The sequence below is a fragment of the Chiloscyllium punctatum genome, chromosome 1, assembly GCF_047496795.1.
Source record: "Chiloscyllium punctatum isolate Juve2018m chromosome 1, sChiPun1.3, whole genome shotgun sequence".
NCBI classification, from domain to species: Eukaryota; Metazoa; Chordata; class Chondrichthyes; order Orectolobiformes; family Hemiscylliidae; genus Chiloscyllium; species Chiloscyllium punctatum.
The window spans coordinates 65,377,171-65,402,868 of NC_092739.1; the positions used below are offsets into that span (position 1 = coordinate 65,377,171).

General features: G+C 39.8%; 1 protein-coding gene across 3 annotated transcripts in view; it reads left to right on the forward strand.

The window, feature by feature from the left end:
• The first annotated feature begins 347 nt into the window (after window positions 1-347).
• The window catches only part of LOC140470906 (uncharacterized), a 33,857-nt gene continuing 8,506 nt past the window's right edge, over window positions 348-25,698 (forward strand). The window contains exon 1 of one of the 3 annotated variants that reach the window (XM_072566870.1): window positions 348-405. The gene's annotated coding sequence lies outside the window, so the exon portion shown is untranslated. Of the gene's footprint in view, window positions 417-829; window positions 899-25,698 lie in introns of those variants that run through there. The other 2 variants (XM_072566951.1, XM_072566917.1) reach the window with 2 other exon arrangements.

Consider the following 25,698-nt stretch of genomic DNA (forward strand, 5'->3'; position numbering starts at 1 on the left):
GATATATGATGTAAGTTTATTTGGGAAAACATTATATTTTGCTGTAAACTCAAATTATCTCAAATCAAGAGAAAGCTCAAATTATACCCTGACCCTGAACTAAACATAATAATGATTCATTTACTGAACAAGTATTTTGCATTCATCAAAACATTCCCCAGAGAAAGAGACCAGTAAAGAGTTAAAGGACTTGCTGGTTGGTGTGTGTGCAAACATATTTTGATTTCCAGTCACGTGGTGCTTTAATAACCAATGGCTTCTGTTAAATGTAGCACTATGAGAGGTCATGCAAATCCAGTGTTAAATAGTCTGAAACATATATTTTAAATTCAAATGCAGGTTGTGTGCAGGAAACCGAACCATGGGAGATTATAATTAAAGCAGCATTTCTTTGACTCAACAAGGGTAAGCCTCAGGTACAGATATTATTCCCTTCCTTTAACTTGGGCCATCAAGTGAAAAATTTCAGCTGGTTTAATAATTAATGCGTGATGCAGCACCTTTTCTGGTGGATGAAATGCTCCTTTGTTTCACTACAATTAAACAAATAGACTATTAGAACAAGGCGACACTCCTACTTCTCCAAGCTGCCTAACGAAAGATGCTGTTGTCACCTTCTGAAGTACTAACAAATGATCAGTTCTGTTTGACTCTTCCTATGGAAAAAATCTTCTCCTGTAATGGATTTGCTTCACTGAACTGTTCTTTATGAGTACACACTTACGTTTGAAGTACACGTGAGTAGCACCTTAGGCTGTTTAATGGACAAGTTTAGTTCCACAGATAGCGAACCAAGAATCAGGATATGCTTCACAAATGAATTATGTTTTCTGCAACGTTGTGGACTTTAGACATGTATTCATTTTAGTGAGAAGCAGTTCATGAACGTGCAACCAAGGTAAAAGTTTGAATGTAACTTTTAGTGTGCAGCTTTGTCTTAAATTTGTTCCATTTTATTGTTCAGCGTAAACAGATTTCTGATTCAGATGGAAAATTGTAGCTCTGATAAGTGTTAAAGTTACACCAAGGGGAATTATATGGAGACAGTGAATTCCAATGCCATACATTGTGCTAGTGGCATTCAATACACTTTTAGTTGGTGACTATAGCTATACATCCTGGTAAATGCAAGTAATCGGATTTATAAAGAACCACCATGTGATTTGTGTTAGGGCCACACCCTGATGAAAGGTATAAGTTAATAGCAGGTTTATTTCTGAAAATCCACATGGTTTTTCTGCCACATTATTAGAGCTGAAAATGTGTTGCTGGAAAAGTGCAGCAGGTCAGGCAGCATCCAAGGAGCAGGAGAATCGACGTTTCGGGCATGAGCATCCTGAAGAAGGGCTTATGCCCGAAACGTCGATTCTCCTGCTCCTTGGATGCTGCCTGACCTGCTGCGCTTTTCCAGCAACACATTTTCAGCTCTGATCTCCAGCATCTGCAGTCCTCACTTTCCCCTGCCACATTATTACCCAGTCTCTGGACATCCATTGAGCTAAAAACTAGGTTCTGTAGAAGTTGAAGTATGGTTTCATTTGTTGATAAACCTTTACCCTTCACATTGAGCTGATATTATTATTTACAAATACTTTAGACTGTTTTCATTGTAAGGGGTTTGGATAATATTATAATACATAAGATGTGGATTGGTCACTTTTTAACTATGCTTTGCTCAAACATGACAAACTATTACAGACTTGAACTCAGTCTACAGCTTAAATGTAACTTTTTTTTATTAATCTCATGCTTCGCAATATTTAGTGGTAAGGCCTGTGGTAATTAGGAGGATGTATTGTTTAGTTATAATAGACATAAATGAAAATATTATATCATTTTTATTAATAATATCTGTAAAAGGTTTTGTATGGTGCTTCTTAATTGGTTGGAGAATATATGAGTATTCGACAGGTGTACTGTACCGTACAACACAAACAGACTCTCTGTCAACTTCAGCACCTGGAGAGAAGTCTACCGGAGTGGAACCTTCACCTGTTGTGGAATCACCTGATCCTCACCCGAACGAAATCCATGCAAAGAAAAGTCTTCGGTTCTTCAAAGCAAAGGCAGTGGTCCACTCCAAAGATCAACCCCACTTAATTATACAGGTCTCTCATGCTGCTATTGATGAAAAAAATATGCAAATACTGCTCAATGAGCAGAAATATACTTTTGCATTTTAACTTTTGCAGTGTGGGGTTGCATTGGTATAATGCTGTGCAAAACGTTTACTGATCATCTGTAAAGTATTCTGATTGATCGATATATTTTTGAGACCAATTGCGAAGAACCAGATATGATTTTAGAATATCTAGTTACAATGAAAATGATTATAATCAAACATGGAGATGTTGTGAGCAGCAGTAAATTCATCCCAATTAGAAAATGCGAGCTGGCATGTTTCAAGGGAGTGGAGTTTGAATTTTGCACTGTTCTATTTGATATGGTGTCTGGTTGCCTCCCCACCACAAGTGCAGTTGGTAGGGGTGATGTGTACTGTAAATGTTTACATTATTTCAGAACAGTCAATAATGGATGTGGAACAGGAAGATCAGGCTGACTGGCAATCAAAAATAGATTCCAGGAAGGGAACAAGAGAAGTGATGTTGATGTAGATTAATGTTATAGTAAATGATAGCGATTTGTACTTTATTTCAGTTTCTATTAGTTCATTATTACTTTAGAAATGTTATTACAATGTTCATGTGTTAGCATACAAAGGGAATCCATGCAATTTGATTTTAAAGAAAATATTGTCAGCGATGGCCAATGGAGCTAGGATAGTAATTGATATCTATGGCAGTACATGGCCCTGATCAGGAATCGCCAGTGAACTGTGAATCCCAGCTGAACATTTTGAAGCAGTTCACTTCTTTGACAAGGACCACGTTGGGTCCAGTTGCCATTTTGGCAAAGGCTGTCAGCTAGGTTGTGGAAGAAGAATGAGAGAGGAACCATAATTTGAAAATGGCCTTCAGAGTCCATAGAGCATTAAATGATGTGTTCCTGCCCAACTCCAGCTGCACATAAATATTCCTGATGAAGAGCTTATGCTCGAAACATCGACTCTCCTGCCCCTCGGATGCTGCTTGACCAGCTGTGCTTTTCCAACACCACATTTTTTGATTCAGCTCCACATAAAGGCAAGTTTAGAAAATCATTTACTTACTTCTACTGTGTGTGGCCTCCAAAGGTTTCTATCGGTGAGTCCTTTCACTTCGCCATGTTACGTGCCAAATAAAATGAGTATTGTGAAGCTGCCAGTTTTGCAAGCATGTCCCTATGGATGCTTTAGATGTCCCAGTAACCTATTCAAGGATTCCAAATCCTCTTTTTGATAATCACCACATAATCAGAGATATTTCAGTGCTTTGAAATTCATTGTATTTGCTATTTTCTGCACCTCAGTAGGCTGAACAACCTCTATCTGCATTGTAGGGATTCTATCATTCTATAAACCTTCCACATCTAAAGGATTTTCAAAAATCAAAATTAATGAATTTAGATAATCAGCATCCATTGCTTTTAAAAACACAAGTGGCACGGTGGCTCCAGGGTTAGCACTGCTACCTCACGGAATCAGGGACTTAGCTTTGATTCTAAACTTGGGTGACTGTCTATATGGAGTTTGCATGTTCTCCCTGTGTCTGTGTGGGTTTCCTCTGGGTGCGCTCTTTTCCTCCCACAGTCCAATGATGTGCAGGTTAGGTGGATTGACCATGCTAACTTGCCCTGTAGTATCGAGTGATCCACAGGCTCGGTGAATTAGCCATGGTAAATGTGGGATTATGGGGATAGTCTAGGAACTGGATCTGGGTGGGGTGCTCTTCAGTGGGTCAGTATAACTTAATGGGCTGAATGGCTTCTTTCCACACTGTAGGGATTATATGATTCAAAGTGCTTTGTGTCTATGGAAACAACCTTTTCAGATCTGGTGCATATCTTATGAACAATGGAACAGTTTACCAGATGCAACACTCGTATACAGAAAAAAGTATGAGATGGTTTTTTTAATCTAATAAACTGCCTTTTATTTGGCTATCTGCCATTCCCATGCTTTGTTGTTTACACATACAACATCCATCACTGAATGTGAAGGATTAAGGGCTCTGGTGTAGTCAGTCTGGTTTTCCATGCAATTGTTCACAATTAATCACGAGACAATTATGAAACTAATATCCAGCAAGACAGCTTCCTGTAATTGTGATCTGATGCTAAAACCTTTTAATACAGAGGCAATGAATGTAAATCCAAACACATGCCCATTGATCTAATAATTAATATATTTTACAATGTATAATTCTTTAGCATTTTTATTTAAAATATTACCTTCCTTAGCCAGGTACAGTTAGACTATTTCTGCTAGCCACAGTGTTTGCTTTAAGGTATGGCTCACAATTAATGTGTCAGGCGAGCAGGTTTTTCAGGTCTTTCTTACACATTAACGTTGATTTGAAGCACACAGAAGTTTATAAAGGGCATTAGGTCATAGATTTGTTCATGTTATACTTCATTAACTAGATCTGCCAAAAAATATTTCAAGAGGTTCTTTCTCTCCTCCACCACCACACAGGGTATGAGTGCACAGGGAGAGTTTTGGCAAACCACTGTCAGTCTCCTGTAGTCTGGCGCTTCTCTCTGCAGAGCATAGAGCTCTCATTGTGCCGAATGCCCATTATTGTACTATGGCTCATTTGAATGCAGCACAGAATGCAAAAACCGAGCATTAAACTTAACCCATTACAATCTTCTTTTTGTTTATTATTTAACTTTAATTCTTAACTTTTACCTTGTAATAAAAAAACAATATTGCTTTAAGTACAATAGAGTGGATTGTTATGTGCCAACAACTGGACGTGGAATTTCTTACAGACCTCTAGAATGCCAGCAGTTGCTGACAAGTTGAAAAGCCATCTGTAGCAAAATGGCACTTACCCTCGTGAGTGCTGAGGAGCAGGCCCTCATTGCAAAACAAAATAGGAATAGACATTGCAGAAATTGTCCCAGTCCCTGCCATAACTTTGTTGAAAGATCATGGAAAACCAGAAAGACGCATTAGTAAAACACTTCCTGACATATCTCTGCGACTTCCACCAGGGCTTTTTTTGTAAGAGTTAAGAAGAGTATCCTATGGTCATTACTGGTGAATATACCCTTGTTACAAAGAATTATGCGAGCAGTGAACCTCTGAAAGAACATTTTCAGGTTGTACCCGAGCAAAATTTCAAGGCCTATGACTTCTCAGTGCTGTAATGATCTAGCCAAGTAAGATATGTCAGAAATGAAATGAGTCTATATTAGTCAGCTAAAAGCTGGAAAGATTGATAGAACCAGTACAACAGTATGGCTAAAGTAAATTGTTATGTAAGACATAAAAATGGAAAAAAAGTAGGAAATAATTTTTTGGCCTTCGAAGTGTCACAGGAATTCTGCAGAAGATACGAACATATAGCTGAATAAGCTATTCAGTACAGAGTCATACAGAGACATAGAGATGCACAGCAACAGATCTTTTGGTCCAACTCATCCAGGCCAACCAGATATCCGAAATTAATCCAGTCCCGTTTGCCAGCACATGGCCCATAACCCTCTAAACTATTCCTTTTCATATACCCTTCCAGATGCTTTTTAAATGCTGTAATTGTACCAGCCTCCACCACTTTCTCTGGCAGCTCATTCCATACACGCACCACACTCTGTGTGAAAAGGTTGCCCCTTAGGTTTGTTTTAAATTTTTCTCCTCTCACCCTAAACCTATCCCCTCTAGTTTTGGAGACCTTGTATATTTACCCTATCCATGCCCCTCATGATTTTATAAACCTCTATAAGGTCACCCCTCAGCCTCCAACACTCCAGGGAAAACAATCCCAGCCTATTCAGCCTCTCCAAACAGCTCAACCCTCCAACCCTGACAACATCCTTGTAAATCATTTCTGAACACTTTCAAGTTTCACAACATCTTTCCTGTAGACTAGAATTGCACACAATATTCCTAAAGTGGCCTAACAAATGTCCTGCACAACCACAATATGACCTTCCAACTTTATTACTCAGCACTCTGACCAATAAAGGAAAGCATACCAAACACCTTCTACCTACCTGCGACTCCACTTTCAAGGAACTATGACCCTGCACTCCAAGGTCTTTTTGTTCAGCAACACTCCCTTGGACCTTACCATTAAGTGTATAAGGCGAAAGTGAGGACTGCAGATGCTGGAGATTAGAGTCGAGAGTGTGATGCTGGAAAAGAACAGCAGGTCAGGCAGCATCTGAGGAGCAGGAAAGTTGACGTTTCGGGCAAAGGCCTTTCATTCCTGATGAAGGGCTTTTGCCCGAAACATTGACTTTCCTGCTCCTCAGATGCTGTTTGACCTGTTGTGCTTTTCCAGCACGACACTCTCATCATTAAGTGTATACGTCCTGATTTGCCTTTCTATTCAGTACAATCAAGGCTGATCATACATTTTAATACCCTTTTTCCCACACTACCCTCACATTCCTTTGCATTATTGGTGGTTAGGATTTTTATTATATTCATATTCAAAAATTGATTGTCCACAGCCTCAGGGGTAGAGACTTCTAAAGATTCACAACCCAACGTAAATGGAAGAAATATTTCTGCATTTCTGTTTTAAGTGACTTCCTCCTTACACTGATATTGGGTCCGCTGGTTCTGGACTCCCCAACTACGAGAAACATCTTAACTGTCACTACCCTGTCTATCCCCTCATGTGCTTTGTAGGTTCCAATAAGAATCTCATTCTTCAAATCTCTGCAGAATACTGACCCAGTTTCCCCAAACTCTCTTCTTAGGATAGTCCTGTTCTCCACTAAGCAAGACTAATGAACTATCATTGCACCCTCTCCATGAAAATAATAGCCTTCCTCAGGTAAGGGGACAAAAACAGTACACAGTACTCCAGTTGTGGTCGATAAAGGTAAAGATTGAAGCAAACAATTGAAGCAAACCAATACAGTACTCAAATCCTCTTGTGTTCAAGGTGAATATACCATTACCTTTCTTAATTACTTGCTGATCATTAGCCCTCAACGACTTATTGATCAGTACATACAGGTGCTTTTGTACTTCTACACTTTCTAACCTTTTACCATTTGGGAAATAATCTGCACTTCAATTCCTCCTAATAAAGTAGTGAACTTCTCATTTTTCCACCTAATGTTACATCTGTCTATTCATCAGGTGTGTCCAAATTCTCTTGAAGCCACTTTGCAGTGTGTTACAGCAGACATTCCACATGGATTTATACCATCTGAAAACTTGGAAACATTATCATTGGTCTCCAAATCCAAATCATTGGTATGTACTGTGAACATCAGGGTTCCAAATGCTGATCGTCACAGTACACCACTAGTCATAATACCAATGTAAGAATGACCCAATTTCCTACATCTTTTTCTGTCTGTTAGCCAATCCTTAATCCATGTCAGTATATTACCTCCAACTCCACATGCTTTAATTTTGTCACCAACCTCCTGTAAGGTACTTTTCAAAGCCATGTATGCAGACTTCCTATCAACAATTCTATTAGTAATATCCTCAAGAAATCCCAACCAGGTTTGTGGAAGATGATTTTCTGTTCATAAATCTATGCTGACTATCCAATCAGATCATTATGATCCTAGTGTCCATTCATCATAAATAAATAAAAGCAAAGTTCTGCAGATGCTGGCGATATGGAATAAAAACAGAAATTACTAGAAAAATTCAGCAGGTCTGGCAGCATCTGTGGAGATACACACAGAGTTAATGTTTGAGTCTAATATGATTCTTCCTCAGAAGTATATATTTATTATGTCTTTTAGATAACATCAGTTCTAATATTTTCCCTATCACTGATGTAGGGCTAGCTGGTCTATAGTTTCTCTTTTTCTCACTCTCCATCACTTCTTAAATAGTTGAGTAACAATTGCTAGTTTCAAATTTACAGACACTAATTCCAGAACCTATAGAACTTTCAAAGATTATCATCGACTACCTCCACAGCAACTTCTTTCAACACTCTGGGAGCATATAATCTCAGGTCCCAGAACTTTTCAACTTCAGTCACATTAATTTCTCCAACACAACCTTACAATTAATCATTTCCTTCAATTCCTCATTTTCCATTGCCCCTTGTCTCTTTAGTACTGGACGGTCTCTTGTATCTTCATCACTGAAGGCAGACACAAAGTAATCTGTTAGCTTCACTACCATTTCTCAATTTCCCATTATAAATTCTCCTGACTCTGCCTGTAATAGATCAAAATGTATCTTGGCCTTTCATGTTCATTCACTTCTTGGGATTTTTATAGTCAATTTCATTTTTTTTTGCTAGTTTAGATTAATATTCTTTCCTCCCTTTTCTTATTAGTTCCTTGGTCCTCCTTTGCAGTACCTTCCACCCGCTGGTTTCCTATTACTTCTGGTAACTTTATAAGCCTTTTCCCTTTAATCTTACCTAACCCTTTACTTCCTTTTTAGTCACAGTTGACAGCATTCTTTTGAGTTTCATGCTTTGAAGGATTGCACATTTGCTGTAAACTACGTAATAATTCTTTAAAGGCGGAATAGATATAAACAGCTGAGTTTGGAAGATTTGAGTTATAAAGAAAGGTTGGATAGGCTGGATTTTTTTTACTGGAAGGTCGGTGGTTGAGAGGTGATCTTATAGAAGCTTATAAAATAATGAGAGGTATAGATAGGGTTAATGGTGATTGTCTTTTCCCTGGGATGGGGGATTTCAAGGCTTTAAAGGCTATCCATTGCCAATGTATCAACACATCTGTTAATATATTGTTATAATCCAACTCAGACAGTTTGCCTTTATACTTCCAGAATTTCCAATTTTCAGATTTAACACCCTGGCTTCAGATTGAATTACCTCACTTCCAAATTTGTTTTGCAACAAGATTATTAGAGTGAAAGAGTCATAGAGAGGTACAGCATGGAAACAGATCCTTCTGTCTAACTCATCCATGCCAACCAGATATCCAAAATTAGTCTAGTCCCATTTGCCAGTGTTTGGCTCATATCCCTCTAAACCCTTCTTCTTCATGTACTCATCCAGTTGCCTTTTTAATGTTGCAATTGAACCAGCCTCCACCATTTCCTCTGGCAGCTTGTTCTATACACAAACCACCCTCTGCATGAAAAGACTCCCTCACCCTGGGGAAAAGACTTTGCCTATTTCTCCGATATCTCCTATCCCCTCATAATTTTATAAACCCCTATAAGGTCACTCTTCAGTCTCTGACACTTCAGGGAAAGTAGCCCCAGTCTATTCAGCCTCTCCCTATAGCTCACACCCTCCAACCCTAGCATTATTCCTTGTAAATCTTATCTGAGCCTTTCAGAACCCTTTCAAGTTTCACAACATTTTTCCTATGGTCAGGAGACCAGATTTGCATGCAGTATTCCAAAAATGGCCTAATCAATGTCCTGTACAGATGCAACATGATCTCCCAACTTCGATACTCAATGCACTGACCAATACAGGAAAGCATACCAAATGCTTTTTTCATTATCCTCTCTACCTGCAACTCACATATACTAAATTAAACGCTACCTGCCGCTCCTCAGCCTATTGGTCTATCTGAACTAAGTGCCATTGTACTCTGAGTTAACCTTCTTCGCTGTCCACTACACCATCAATTTTGGTGTCATCTGCAAACTTGCTATATATACCTTCTACATTGACATCCAAATCATTTATATAAATAACAAAAAGCAGAGGACTTGTGGAACACCACTGGTCACAGGTCTCTAGTCTGAAAAGCACTACCACCCTCTGTCTTCTACCATCGAGCCAGTTCTGTATCCAAATGGATAGTTCTCGCTGGTGTTTAATCTTTTTCATTGTGTAACATTAGATCAAAATATACATTCTCTCATCAGTTCCCCAACATACTACTCTGGAACACCATCCCCACACACAACAGACACTCATTTACAGCATTTGTGATCATTAGGTTTACCAAGTCTGTACACAGATGGAAGTCACCCATGGTTACTGGAAAATACCCATGTTACATGCTTCTCTAATCTCATTGATATCATGCTCCATACTACCATTTCTGTTTGTTGGCCTTTAAACAATGAAGGCCTACTAAAGTTTGCCCCTTACTGTTTTTTAATTTCACCTAAACAGCTTCCACATTTTCACTCTGAGATGTTTCTGTATTAATGTACTGATCTCATCTCTTACTAACAGTGGTTCAGTACCTTTTTTTCTAGCGATTCCTAAATGTCAAATTGACAAGAATATTCAGTTCACAATCCTAGTCACCTTGCAGCCATGTTTCTCTAATGGCAATTTGATCATTTTTATTTACCTTAATTTGTTATTTTGAATCATTTATCTTGTTAAGAATGTTGCATGGATCCATGCAGATACCCTTAACATGGTCTTTTTGATACCATTCCCATTCTAAGCTGAGTCGATGCTTGTCTGCATTTCACCTGCCTTCTAATTTCACTTGCCACTTTTCTACCTTCTGTTACCAGTTTTACTGCCTTCTGAACTGAGTTATCCCTGAAGGATCCCATCCACCTGACAAACGAGTTAAAACCTTCCTCAACAGTGCTAGCAAATCTCCCTACAAAGACCTAGTTCTGTTAAGGTATAATCAATTCATGTTATCCAGGCTGCCCCAGAACCAGTCCCAGTGCTTCAGGCAACTGATGCCCTCCCTCCTACACCAGTTCTTCAGTCATGTGTTCAAGCAAGAACATGAAAATATTTTGGTTGTTAACATGTCTTCAGGGCAGCCAAGTTTACAGGATAAGTATCTCTGGAGTTACAGAAGAATCTGCATTTGCAGCAGTAGTGCAAGGTGTTTAGTGCAAATGTTTAATGAGAGTCCAATGACCTTAAACATAATTGAACTTTCAAGCATTGATTGTGACCCAACTGCTAACAATATAACTGTGAAATTCTGCCAGTTAACTGAAATTGATTTGAGAAGTTATCTGCAGCTTGAAATTCACAAATTACATGTGAGGGGGAGCTTCCTTAGTGAAACAGATTTACGTTTAGCAAAATGCTGAAACACTGAAGAGCTTAAGGGTTTATATATATATATATATATATATATTAGAACTATAGGGAACTTATCTGCAATCCATGCTTCAATTAAAGAGGCGTGACTGAAGCCCATCAAACAGATAATAACAATATATGAGGGTTGTGGGTAGGCTGAACAATGTCAAGAAAGATATCTCATGCAGTGCTTACTATGGGAGAATTAAAGGAAATGCACTTATTTTGTCTCACTGTTATGTTGAGGGTCAAAGAAAAACCAAATGTCATTCAATAGCAGACACACAGAGAGTGAGGCAGAATTAGAAGTCATTAAATCATCAAACCTGTTTTCAGTCGAGGTGAGAGCTGCTGCTGGAAGTCACTGCCCCAGCCTGCAGAGGTACTTTGTACACATGTATTTACAACAGACCCAGTTACCTTCCAGCTGGCTTATGTAACGTGATCATTAGCAATAATCAGATAAGCCTGAGAAAGGTGCACTATGAGCAAACAAGCCAGGATCTTGTAACGTGTAATAAGATTGCACTAAAATATTTGCAATGCTTCAGACTGTAACCAAAATTCTGGAAGAAATACCATTAAATAATTAATAATTGCACAAAGCCTTGGTGAGCCCATACTTGAGTAACTTTGAAACCAAAAAACTGCTGGAAATCCGAAACAAAATCCAGATTTTGCCTGAGTAACTTTGATTTCCTCAACTAAGGAGGAGTAATCTTTCTGAGTGGGAGCCATAAACATTCAGTAGATTGAATCGGGGGATTTGGTGATTGAACTACGAGAAGACCTATATACACTAGAATTTCAGAGAACGAGAGGTGACTTCACTGAAATTTAACTTGATCAGGTCGAAACTGAGATGGATCATTGACCAGAGATTTGAGAACAAGTTGGTCACTGTCTCAGAATAAGAGTCAGCCATTTAAAATGGAGATGAAGAGAATTCTTTAGTCAAAATGTTGAGGATATTCGGAACTGAAAATGAATACATTAAAGGGATGAATAGATTTTTTGCATACTAAGGGGACTAGGGGAATAACATGGAAAGTTGGAGTTCAGGATAAAAGACCATGATCATATTGAATCTTGGAGCAGGCTTTATTAGCTTAACATGTTTGTATGCTTCAGGTAAAGTCCTATGAATGCTGAGAACTGAAATCTTGCCAGTGATGCTGGAAACTTGTAAAACTAGTTGGTATCTGAGGAGTGGGAATCAAAGTTAGTGTTTTAAGTCACATGAGAGTTGAAACTTGCTGGAGGTGAACAGCATTTAAATAATAGAGGCAGGAAAGAGCCATACCTCATTGTTGGGAGTATGTTGCACAAGCAAGTGGAATTGTTAAGGATTCAGTTTGAAAATATATTTTCCACCATAACTGAAATCATTATAGTGAAGGTATTTCCCATCAATTCTAAGCTCATTATCAATATCCTGGGAATTATTATTGACGAGAAATTGGATGATTCACAGAAGCACAGTGGCTACAAGAGCAGATCTGAGGTTAGGAAGCTTGCAGTGAATAACATACCTCCTGACTTCCAAAGTCTGTCCAAGATCTATAAGCCACAGGTCATGTTTGTGATGAAATACTCCCCATTTGCCTGGATGGGTGTAGTTCCATCAACTTTCAGGAAGCTCAAGATTATCCTAGTCAAATCAGGCTGCTTGATTGGCAAATATTGCTCAGTAGCAGCAATGTATACCATCTTCAAAATGTGCTGCAGAAATTCATCAAGGCTCCTTAGGCAGCATCTTCCCAACTCTCAACCACTACTATCTAGAAGAACAAGGACAGCAGATACAAGGGAACACCACTGCCTACAATTCCCTCTCCAAACCACTCACCATCCTGACTTGGAAATAAATCACAGTTTCTACAATGTTTCTGGGTCAACATCCTAGAACTTACTCCTGAAAGCATTGTGGGTCAACCCACAACACATGGACTGCAGAGGTTGAAGAAGGCAGTTCATCACCATCTTCTGATGAGCAACTAGGGCTGGGCAGTAAACATAAGTCTAGCCAGCAATGTCCACATCCTGTGAATTAAATAATTTTTTTAAAATTAGAATCTATTATAAAGGTTATGATTGATGGATATTTAGCACAAAATTATCTCACTGGACAGAGTCGACAAGGATTGATAAATAGGAAACCATTTTTGATTTCTTGAAGAACAAGTTTGTTAGGCATGGAACAAAAAAAAGACTGCAGATGCTGGAAATGTGTTTGTTAGGCGCGATTTGACTCTTACAAATCTGAATTGTCAATCCAAAATTCATTAAAGTCTTTCGAAATTACTACTCATTTAATTCTGTACAAAGTTCCTGGAACCTTACCAACTGCAGAGGTTTAGCCTCCATGAGCAAAAGACTACTGGACCATCATGCTCAACTTTAAGTGACTTATGAACAAAGTCATCCATGTCCCTTTGAGCGTCAACACCTGCTAATCTCTCACCACATAAGTACTCTGTACCTTTGTTCCTCCTACCTCACACTTACCCACATTATATTCTATCTGGCATCCTCTTTTCCACTCATCCAGCATGTCTAATTCCCCATGAAGCTACTTTGCATCCTCTTCACAACTCATATTCCCATCAACTTCTGTATCATTCGCAAACTTCAAAATGTTACATTTCACCCACATTCAAATTATTGGCATAGATTGTGAAGAGCTAGTGATCTTTGTGGTACCCACTGGTCTTGCCTGCCAACACTTATTCCTAGCCTCTTCTTCCTGTCTATTATCCATTCTTGTGTATTAGCCCCAATCCTACATGCTTTAATTGTGTTGACTAACTTCCAGTTTTTCTAAATTTTTTTGAGAATCTAAATACTTCATATTCATTGACTCTGCCAACAACATCCTCGGAAAATTCCATCTTATTTATCAAACATTATTTCTTATTTATCAATCCTTGTTGACTGTCCAATTAGACAATTATATGCTAAATATCCATTCATCATAACCTTTATAACAGATTCTAATTATTTTATTGTTGCTATCTGACCTTAACCAATCTGTAAATCCACGTTTTCTCTCTCCATCCTGAGAGTGAGCTTACATTTGCAATCTTCTAATCTACAGGCACATTGCAGAATTTATAGAAGTTTGAAAAATGACTTGAAACCACAGATTAAAGTCAGCTCTGCTATTTTATCATGCTCATGATTACTATTTCCATGAAGTTTTCTCTCATTGAGCCAAGGCTATAATGAGGTCTGGAGCTGAGTAGCCCTGATGGAACCCAAACTGGGTGTTAGAGCAAGTCATCGCTGAGCAAGTGTTGATGAAACCTTCCATCACTTTACTAATGATCAAGAGTAGACCAATAGGATGTGAATTAGCTGGGTTGGATTTGAGTCGAGAACGTATTGCTGGGAAAGCACAGCAGGTCAGGCAGCATCCAAGGAACAGGAGAATCAACGTTTCAGGCATAAGCCCTTCATTAGGAATCAATTTCTCCTGGGTTGGATTTGTCCTACTTTTTGTGTACAGGACATACCTGCGATGTTTTCCATATTGTTGTGTAGATACCAGTGTTGTAACTGTACTAGAATAGCTTGGCTAGGGGTGAAGCACTCTTTGGAGCACAAGTGTTCAACACTATTTTCAGAATGTTGTCAAGGCCCATAGCCTTTGCAGTATCCAGTGCCTTCAATCATCTCTTGATATCACATGAAGTGAAACAAATTGGCTGCAAACTGGTTTGTGATGCTGGGAACACCCAGGGGAGGCCAAAATGCATCATCCACTCGGCTCTTCTGGCTGACAATTACTGAGACAGCTTCAGCCTTATCTTTTGCACTTCCATGTTGGGCTCCTCCGTGTTGAGAATGGGGATGTTTGTGGAGCCTCCTTCTTCAGTGAGTTGATGCATTGTCCACCACCATTCACGGATGTGGCAGGACTGTGGAGCTCAGATCTGATCTGTTGTTTATAGGATAACTTAACTCTGTCCATTATTTGCTGCTTATGCTATTTGGCACACAAATAGTCCAGTTTGGTGACTTCACTAGGTTGACACCTGGTAAGGCTCCTGACATGTCCTCCTGCATTCTTCATTGAAGCTGAGTTGGCCCCTGGCCTAATGGCAATGGTAGAGTGGAGGAAATGCCAGGCTCCAGATTGCATTGGAGTATGACTCTGCTGTTGGTGATGGTCCACAGTGCCTCGTGGGTGTCACATTTGACTTGGTGGATCATTTTGAAATCTATCCCATTTAACATGGTGGTCATTCCAGACAACACAATAGAGGGTATTCTCAATGTGAAGTCTGGACCTTATCTCCATAAAGACTGTGCAGCGGTCACTCTTACCAGTACATCTGCAGCCAGCCGATTGGTGAGGTTGAGGTCAAAAATGTTTCTGCCTCTTGTTGGTTCCATCACTGCTTGCCACAGACCCAGTCCAGCAGCTGTCCTTTAGAATAATAATGCTGCTGCCAAGCCACTCTTAGCAGTGGACATATAAAGTCCCCCATACTTTTCCACCCTCAATACTTCCTCCAAGTGTTCTTCAACATGGAAGAGTAATGATTCATCTGCCAAGGAAGGACAGTATATGGTAATCTGCAAGCGTGAATGTTCCAGATGGTCGATGGGTAATGATCTGCCTTGCACAGTGTTCAACATTTTGAATATTGCTGGAGTTTCATCATCCAGCCCAGTGCAGAGTATTTGATTACACTCCTGATTTGTACCTCATAGAAGATGGATAGGATTTGAAGAGTTAGAAGGCAAGTTACTTGTCATAGAATTATCAGACTCTGACCTGTTCATGTTATCACACTGCTTGTATGGAGAAAAAAAGTGCTGGAGATCACAGTGGGTCAGGCAGCATCCATGGAGAGAAAGCAAGCTAATGTTTCCAGTCTCGATGGTGCTTCATCAGAACTGAAGTGAACTCTGATAAAGAGTCATCTAGACTTGAAACATTAGCTTGCTCTCTCCCCATGGATGCTGCCTGACTCATTGTAATCTTCAGCATCTTTTGTTTTCAGTACAGGTTCCAGCATCTGCAGTAATATTCTCCTACACTATTTGTATGGTTGGTCCAGTTAAGTTTCTAGTCAATTATATCTCTCAGGATCATGATGGTGTGGGGAAAATCAGGAATGGGAATTCTGATAGATATCAAAAATGGGTAGATATTCTCCTGTTGGAGATGGTTATTGCCTGGCACATATATGACATGAAATTTACTTGCCACTTACAAATTTTGAGTAGAAGGAAAAGGAAGGCAAATAATTGGTAAAACTTTAAAAGTAGCAGTTAAATGTTCAGAAATGTTTTAAGAAGTAGTGGGTTAGAAAAAGCATGTTGAATTCTATGTTTACAAAGAGGGGCTAACCCCATACACATCATTAGTAATATCACTCTTCAATGATGTGAACACATTTAGCTGCAGCCAAGCAACTTTGCCATGGAAAAAGGTTTAGAAGTCTAATTTCGCTTTTGGCTGCTTGTTTTGGATATGAGAAAGGATAAGCAGGCACAGGAGATATTGTAATAAAAATGCACAATATATTAGATGGCTGCATTAATTCCAGTGTACCACTAGGTGGCATAGCAAACTGCACACTTGGAAAGAGGCCACAGTGTTGAGTGATGCAGTAAGGGACGTGGCCCATATTCACATTAGGAGAGATTGGGGAAAGTAGCAGCCAAAGAACTTTATCATGACAGAAGCGGCTGTGCCCATCAAGGCAAGTGGGGAGTATTTCATCACACTGTATACTTGTGCCTTGTAGGTGGTGAACAGGCTTTGGGGAGTTCAGAAACAAGTTAATCTTTACAGGATTCCAAGCCTCTGACCTGCCCTTGCAGTCATTTTACTTATGTGACTTGCCCAAATTAGATTTGATAATGAGTAATAAGCCAAAATGTAATCAGTTAGGAGTGGCCTTTTGGCCTTTCACTGTACAGATACAGTCTCCTCAGGGGATACCGGCCAACTTTACTGGGCTAGATCTGGACGCGGTAGGATCTACAGATAGAAGCAAAGAGAGGTTCCCTCCTCCAGAAAGATAATTACTAGAGATGAATGATCCTGGAGTGGGACTAGATGCAGGTAGTGGTGTATTTTTGGCAGTGTGTTCTCAATGGGCTGAAGGGTGTCTTCCATTTTAAGGAGAGGAATGATCCTGGAACCCAAGGATGGGTGGTGCAGAAGGACGGGAAAAGGAGACATGTTGGTGGCAGTGCCCCTAATGCAGACAGGGCACTCCCTGATTATGATGACTTCCATCTTCTTTCACAACTTCTTATCATCTAGGCCAGAAAGAATGGCCTACTTGACCGTCCATGGCAGCTTGATTATGTTGTGTGCAGCTCAATATGCAGATCACTATGCTAACAAGCCTAATTGACCTTTAATTATTCATTTACATATAGTGGTTGGGTGCTGGGCTGGCCTGGGGCTATGCTTAGGAGTGGGAGTAAAGGAATCGGGTGCACCATTAACCTATTTTACTTGCCCCCCCACCCCCCGCTCCCCTCTGGTCCCATCCATGGAAAACATAGCCAGTAGGGTCATGCTAAATCCAGCCCAGAGTTTGAAAGGGAAAAATCCCAAAATATCTCATAATCTCATAAGATTCTTGAGTTTGCTGAGGCTGATTTCAGTTGAATGAAACAGAAAGGGTCCACAGCTGTCTAACCAAATCTGTGACAGATTATTAATGGGAGGTGTTCAAATAGAATGTAAGGTGATATGGAAGAAGTTTATCACCCAAACAGCAAGACCTCTACTTCTAAATAGAAATGATTTGTCAAGAGATTAATTGAGGGACAAAATAAAATAGAAAGAAATAGGATACAGAAAGCAAACAGTGGAACACATCCTGGCACACAAGAAAGAAAGCAAAGAACTGCAAAGTGTGAAAAAGCTCAAGTAAGCATGAAAATCTAGCAAGGGATATCAAAACTACACAATGTATTTTTATAGTTTATAGAGAGAAAAAGAATGGCCAGGAGCAATGTGAAAATTGATCATGATATTGTCCCATATTCTCCTACTAACCAAAATAGGATAGAAAATCCTGGTTCATAAATCTATGACATCAATGACATGGAACATGTTTGGCCAGGTGCTCTGACTTTTTTTTCTGTACTGATGCCATTTCCTGTTCTTCCTTCAAACTGAATAATTGCAACAAACTTATCTTCTAATTTCCATCCTTCTCTTGCTTTCCACACAGTCCACCTCAAATTTTCCCCCTGTCTAGCTTGGTTTGCCTTGATTCTGATGGAGAGGCTAACAAACAATATCCACAAGGCTGTGCTGCCTGTGGATTTCAAGGCTATGGCCTTAGTGAGGGAAAGTGGGACTAGGTATAGGTAGGAGTGTATGTTTGGCAGGACAGACTCAATGGGCTGAAGACTGTATGATTTTATAATTCTAACCTCACATGGCTACCTTGTGTATGCTTTGAAAGGAATCAAAAAGTGTGGCGCTGGAAAAGCACAGCATCCGATGGGCAGGAGAGTCAATGGTTTGTGAAAGGACTCTATTCTGATCTCTCAGTATCTTAATTTTCATCTTGTTTGTTCTGATGAGGCCACATTCCAACATGTCTTCCTTTTTCTTCAGCAGAGAATTTCTTTCCATTGTGGCTGACTTATTGATTGGGCCTTTGACTTTACAGCTTTCTGGACACAACACTGAGTTTAACAATTCCAGATCACAGCCTGCTTCTTTTTAGTTGAGTATATTTGTTAAAAGGCTGAGGTCGCAATTTTCTCCAGTAGACCGTCAAATGCCATTTTCCCCAGGTCTGCAGATGGAAATACATACGAGATGGTAAATTCATGAGATGATGAATATTTACCTAAATGTAAGCCTTTCAGTCTCACAATGAATGAGGTAGTGTGTGATATCAAGTCTACTTTAGCTGCACTGCATTAGAACAGATTTCTAGTCTACGCTGTTTTACAGCAGAACTTGTCAATTGAATAGGAGAATAGTGTGGTGGTCTAAGCTGATGGTAACACTGGACAAGGCAGATCCAAGAATAGGACCTGGCTTATTTTTCTTTTCACTTACCATGACTACTAAATGTATTCATTAGAGGATGTTATTGTGCTTTTAATAAAGGAATACTAAAGATTATTACACAAAAGAAGCAAAAAACACACTATGTTACAATAGAAAGAAAATCTACCAACATGATCTCAATACAAATCCCGGAAAAGAAATTCATCCTTCTTATCTCAGCATATCCCTTATTGACAGTCAAACCTCAGTGAATACTTACCCCTATCTCCATGATAATGCTTCTTACTCAGCTGCCACAGCTGTAATTAATTTCTTTTTTAGAAAATTGCAATATATTAAAATCAATTCTTCTATTTCTCCCCAAGACAAACTGCTAACCCAGCTCACATATTATTTAACATGGGCTCCCTAAACTCATGTCATGACAAGCCTCGTAGATTGTCTTCCTCTTTGATACATCTGCTACTGGAGGATTCTTCCCACTGACCTCGAAGCAACTCAGGATTTCTCTCCATTACTGATCACTTGAAGGCAGCTACTAATAGGACCTCTATTGTTAGGGACCTCTTCTCTCTACATGAACCCACTTCTACTCCCATCCACCAACATCCATCAACATTCAACCACCTTCTCTCCAGATCATAAAATCCAAAAAATTGTCACCATGACAATTATCTCCTTAGGTAGCTTGTCAGTCACTTAGGTAAAAACAATGACTGCAGATGCTGGAAACCAGATTCTGGATTAGTGGTGCTGGAAGAGCACAGCACTTCAGGCAGCATCCAGAAGCTACTTGGATGCTGCCTGAACTGCTGTGCTCTTCCAGCACCATGTCAGTCACCTAGCTGAAATCCATGACGAATTGTAAATACTGATTTGCTACAAGGGGATCCATAAACCAAAAGATCAAAACTTACTGAACAACCCTCAAATGAATACATTACCAATTGAGATTTAATCTTTTGCAACTTTTACTTTAACACTATTCTGTATTATCATAAATTAAGTATAATTAACAGACATCACAGTCAGATCAAAGTAAAAATTACATATACAATAACAGCTAAACCAAAGATTATGCCATGATGTTAATAGCAGCCCAACCCAACTCTGAGGCTCCAGTTTTAGTTACATAGTCCTTCCAAGCAGAATTTAGTTCCTTTCTTTGAAGAGTTCAGCTGATTGTCTATAGATATCATTTAACTGTCCTGTTACCCTTTGTGCCTGTGTGCTAGCTGACCTCTGTATTTTAACGTCCTTCCACTTGGTGCTGCTCCCAGGGTTACCAGGTCACATTGAGCAAGTTTGCATTTTTAAAATTATAACTAATTCCTTTACAATTGATTCAAACATTTAAAGCATCTTTTCAAAAATTTTTAAAAGAACAATTACAGGTCCCCAAACATTCTATAAAACTAGTTCAATTTGTCCTTGCTGTTACTGCTTCCAGGCAAAAAAAACATTGCATCTATTCAGGCCTTTGTCAGGCTGAAGCCGAACTGCTACTTATTCCTTCAGTTCCAGGAGACTTGATGAAATATAAGTTTTCCATTTGTCTTTCTTACAAATTTCCTGATAAGTGCAACACAAAAAGCTTCAAGAAAATGTGCCTTTAGTTTAGCAATACACAGATAGTCCTTCACTTCAATGTTAACTAAAATGTTTCAAATGTTAATGCTGATCTCTCTCTCTGTACCTTCTCTGTGGCTGTAACACTGTATTCTGCACTCTGTTCTGTTACTGTGATGCACTTTGTATGGTACGATCTGACAGTATAGCACATAAAACATCACTTTTCACTGTATCTCAGTACATGTGACCACAATAAATCAAATTCAAACTCGTTTGAAGGAATTTATCACAAACATGGCAGTTGATATAGATAACTTACTTAGACATTTAAATGAAACAAAGAACTGCAGATGCTGGAGATCTGAAGCAAAAATGTAAATTGCTGGTGAAACCCTGGGTCTGGCTGCTCTTTCCCCACACGTGCTGCCAGAGCTGCTGAGTTTCACCAGCAATTTCTGTTTTGACCCGTACACATTTTCTTGTTGGATATTTCGAATCGGTTCATCAGGCACTACCTTTGTATGGTACACCTTCACACCTTCATGCTGACTCTGTCTCTGATCAGCTGAAACTATTCAAGATGTTCACCCTAACTTTAATTACAAACTCATAATTTCCCACTGATAGATGTTATACTAGCTGGTTTATAATTCCTACTTGTCCCTTTCCCCTTTCTTAAATAGTGGGGCAATATGCACAAATCAAGAGCACTTTGGAAGGTTATCATTAGGGCACTTGCAATGTTCTTCCTATTTTCTTTAAACTGAGGATTGGAAGCCATCGAGTCTTGTGAATTTGTCACTCATGGAGGTTAAGTTTGAATCGATCTCAGACAACTAAAACAAAATTCCCTTCTTTCTCTTAAACTGATTTGCTTCAGCATAGACATTAAGGCTTAATTAGCTTATTCAGGAAAATCATTACTAAGACTACCCTAGTCAAGTATATATGCATATTTTTGAGTCAGGGTATGAGACGTTGGAATCCAAGGTGAATTTGCATTGCTCTTTTCTAGCAGGGATGCTAAAGCTGACATTAATTATCTAATTATTCATAAATATTTATTGAAACCTTCAATTTTTCTCATATATATGGTTACAGCTTTCGTGGGACATGGGTTTGCTTGTTGCTGAAAGCATCTGTTTCCAAATACAATACAAGGCTTCTGAGCACTCTCCTGCATGTCAGACTGTCACAACCAACTCTGGCATTGAAATCACCAACAATGACAATGTTGTCCTCAGGAGGGGCATTCTGGATGAGTTCAGAGATCTGTGTCGAATATGTTTGTCAGCTGGGCTAGCCTTCAGGGTTGGAGGAGAAATACTGCTGAGAGTTGTAGCGGCTGGTCTTGAAGGGATAGGTGCAGGGACATGTTGTGTTTGGAATTGCTAATTAGCAGGTTTGAATGTCTAGGAATGATATTCTTCTGCAGCATGAAGCCATCACTGAGGAGGCATTGCTCACCTACAGAGGCCTTCCTTTCCTTGCTACTTTATCAATCGCTTGTAAACTCACAACACACATTGCACCATCTGACAATGTTATTGAATTATCTATTTCCTGTTCCTCTTCCATGCATATTAGGTAACCAATTTCTTCCAATTCTTTGTGACCAATAAATTCTTCTTTTTTTCACTATCATGCTTACCACTACTCAATTATACAATCTCTAAATAACGTATTGTTCATTCCTAGCTGCAACAATTCCCGATTCAGCTGAGAAAGAAGACATGCAACAGAAAATGCATCTTCTGTAATTTTATTAGTTTTTACTCCCATTTTACTCCAACAAGATATCACCTTTTTGACTAAGGTCATTCATTTCTTCCTTTCCCCAAAGAAACTTTACAGAATTCTTAACAGATATATATGTCATCACATTTGTAGGCACTGGGACAGGATATGACTAACTGTCACAAATAAAGGGAAAGCTTTTGGTGCAGAACATGACAATTACTTGAGCCACTTGAAATGCTTTTTTGTCTTTTTGTCGTTGAGGAATACATCCATCCATGTGGAATCATGCTGATCATTTTCCCTCTTATTACATTTTGTCAATCAGTCTGTGGCATTTGGAGGAAGCAGCGAGAGTCAGGTCTCATTGAGAAGTGTGACTCCTGAGCATCCTAGAAAATAAAGAAATACCCTTCTACCTGGTTAATAATTACACAACACCAGCATATAGTCCAACAGGTTTATTTGGAAGCACTAGCTTTCAGAGCGCTGCTCCTTTATCAGGTGATTGTGGAGAATAAGATCGTAAGACACAGAATTTATAACAGAAGTTTACAGGGTGATGTAACTGAAATGATATATTGAAAAACACCTGGATTGTTTGTTAAATCTCTCATCTTTTAGATTGACCGTGTTGGTTTCAGTTCTTTCATATGTATATCACAAAACCTTTTTTTAAAGTTACATTCTCAAGTGAAGTTTAACAATTGGTGTCATGTCAGCCAAGATAATGTACTAAAGATGTTAGCTCCCTGTGAGGCTGTCTGTGCCACAATGGTCAGACTGATTTTAATTTTAAAAATGGATTTACAGAATCTTACATGGATTCATGCAGTTTTTGAGCAAAGTAAAATGTAATTCTGCAAGTACAAATTCACCCAAAAACTCATATGTTTTTGTGTGTGTGTGGAGGGGTTATAAGTGCCTGTGAGAGGGTGTCTATGTGTGTGAGTGTACAGGGGTGTAAGTCTGTGAGAGGGTGAGTATGGGAGTGTATGCTTGAGTGTATGCGAGAGGGTCTGAGTGTGTCTGTGTGTGCACACGCACATAGGAGTGTGCGCGTAGGAGTGCATGTCTGTGTGCGTGGTCACCTGTAGTGTGACATGAACCCAAAGTCCCAGTTGAGGCCATCCCCATGGGTACCGAACTTGACTATCAGCCTCTGCTCAGCCACTTTTCGTTGTTGCCTATCCCGAAGTCCACCTTGGAGGACGGTCACCCAAAGGTCCGAGGTTGAATGTCTCAGCCCGCTGAAGTGTTCTCTGACTGAGAGGCACACTCCTGTCTGTTGATTGTTCTGAAGTGTCCATTCATCCATTACTGTACCCTCTGTTTGATCTCGCCAATGTACTATGCCTCAGGGCATCATTGCCTGCAGGATATGAAATCGACAACGTTGGTTGAGTCGCATGAGTACCAGCCACATACATGGCGAGAGGTATCCCCACGCTTAATAGTGGTATCTGTGTCGAAACTCTGATATGTCTTGCAGCGTCAACCGTGCCAAGGTTGTATGGCATTGTTCTGAAAGCAGCAGTTTGCTATGAACAATGATCTGTTTGAGGTTTGATGGCTGTTTAAAGGCGAGAAGTGGAGGTGTGGGGAAGGTCTTGGCGAGGTCATCATCCTCACTGACAATGTGTTGCAGACAGTGAAGAACATGGTGTGGTTTTTTGGCTGCTGGGAAGTACTGGACAACGAAGGGTACCCTGTCAGTTGCAGCTCATGTCTGTCTCCCTTCTACCTGAACATTCATACACCAACCTAAATAGTTATTATTAATAGAAATGGTTGTAGCTCTGATAGGGAGAGAGAAAAACAGAACTAACATTTTCAGGTTGATCTCTCTCCAAGATGCGATCTATTGAGTATTTCCAAAACTTCTGTTTTTATTTCAGATTTCTATCCTCTGGAATTTTTTGATTTGCTGCACAGGCATTAATTTGTTTTATGCCTCCAAAGTAAATTATTCCCTTTGACAAACGCTTGGGCTTCCTCGTTAAGTTGCATCTTTCAGCTATTCTGGTATGGTCATTGTAGAAAATCATTGCCTGGTGCAGCACTAAGATCGGCAAGCCCAAGCCTCAATTTCCAGCATCTGCTAAATTAGCTGATCTCTAGCAGGGTGGAAGTTTAGAATGTCATAGTTACCAAAGAAAAAAGTCAGACTAGTTTTTGTTAGGAGTCTTCATTAGCACTGTTTAGCAAAATACAAAATGCACGTTAAAATAGGATTGCAAATTCACTTTCTGATTCATTCAACATGGCTCAAAGAAGAGCTAAAGTTCAAGTGTCCCCATTTTGGATACTGTCAGGGGAGATGGCTCACAGGGAAAGGCAGCAGTAGCCAGATTCATGGCACTGTGGCTGCCTCTGCTGTATGGAAGGGTTGGAAAAAGAGTGGAAGGACAAAAGTCATAGGGGATTCAATTGTAAGGGGACTAGATAGGCGTTTCTGTGGTTGAAAACGGGACTCCTGAATGGTTGCCAGGTGCACGGGTCAGGGATGCCCCAGATCAGCTGCAGGACATTCTGAAGGCGGAGGGTGAACAGCTAGCTGTCGTGGCACATATAGGCACCAATGATATCAGTAATAAACGGGATGAGGTCCTACAAGCAGAATTTAGGAGGTTAGGATCCAAATTAAAAAGTAGGAACTCAGAGGTAGTAAAATCAGGATTGCTACCAGTGCCACGTGCTCGTCAGAGTAGAAATGAAAGAATAGCCAGGATGAATGAGTGGCTTGAAAGATGGTGCCGGAGGGAGGGATTCAGATTTTTGGGACATTGGGACCAGTTCTGGGAGAGGTGGCACTATTACAAATTGGATGGTCTACATCTGGGCCAGCCTAGAACCAGTGTCCTTGGGGATGCTTTTGCTAATGCTGTTGGAGAGGGTTTAAACTGATGTGGCAGGGGGATAGGAACTAGATAATGAAGTCAGTGTGACTAAGGGGAAGACAAATGCAGAGGGACTGGTGGTCTGAAGTGCATTTGTTTTAATGCGAGAAGTGTAGTAGGTAAGGCAGATGAACGTAGGGCTTGGATTAGTACCTGGGAGTATGATGTTAGTGCTATTACTGAGACTTGGTTAAGGGAAGAGCAAGATTGGCAATGAAGTATCCCAGGCTATCGATGCTTCAAGCGGGATAGAGAGGTGGTAAAAGGGGTGAAGAAGTTGCATTACTGGTCAAAGTGTATATCACAGCTGTGCTGAAGCAGGGCACTATGGAGGACACGAGCAGTGAAGCAATATGGTAAGAGCTCAGAAATAGGAAGTGTGTGGTAACAATGTTTGGGATTGTACAACAGGCCTCCCAATGGTGAATGTGAGATAGAGGTC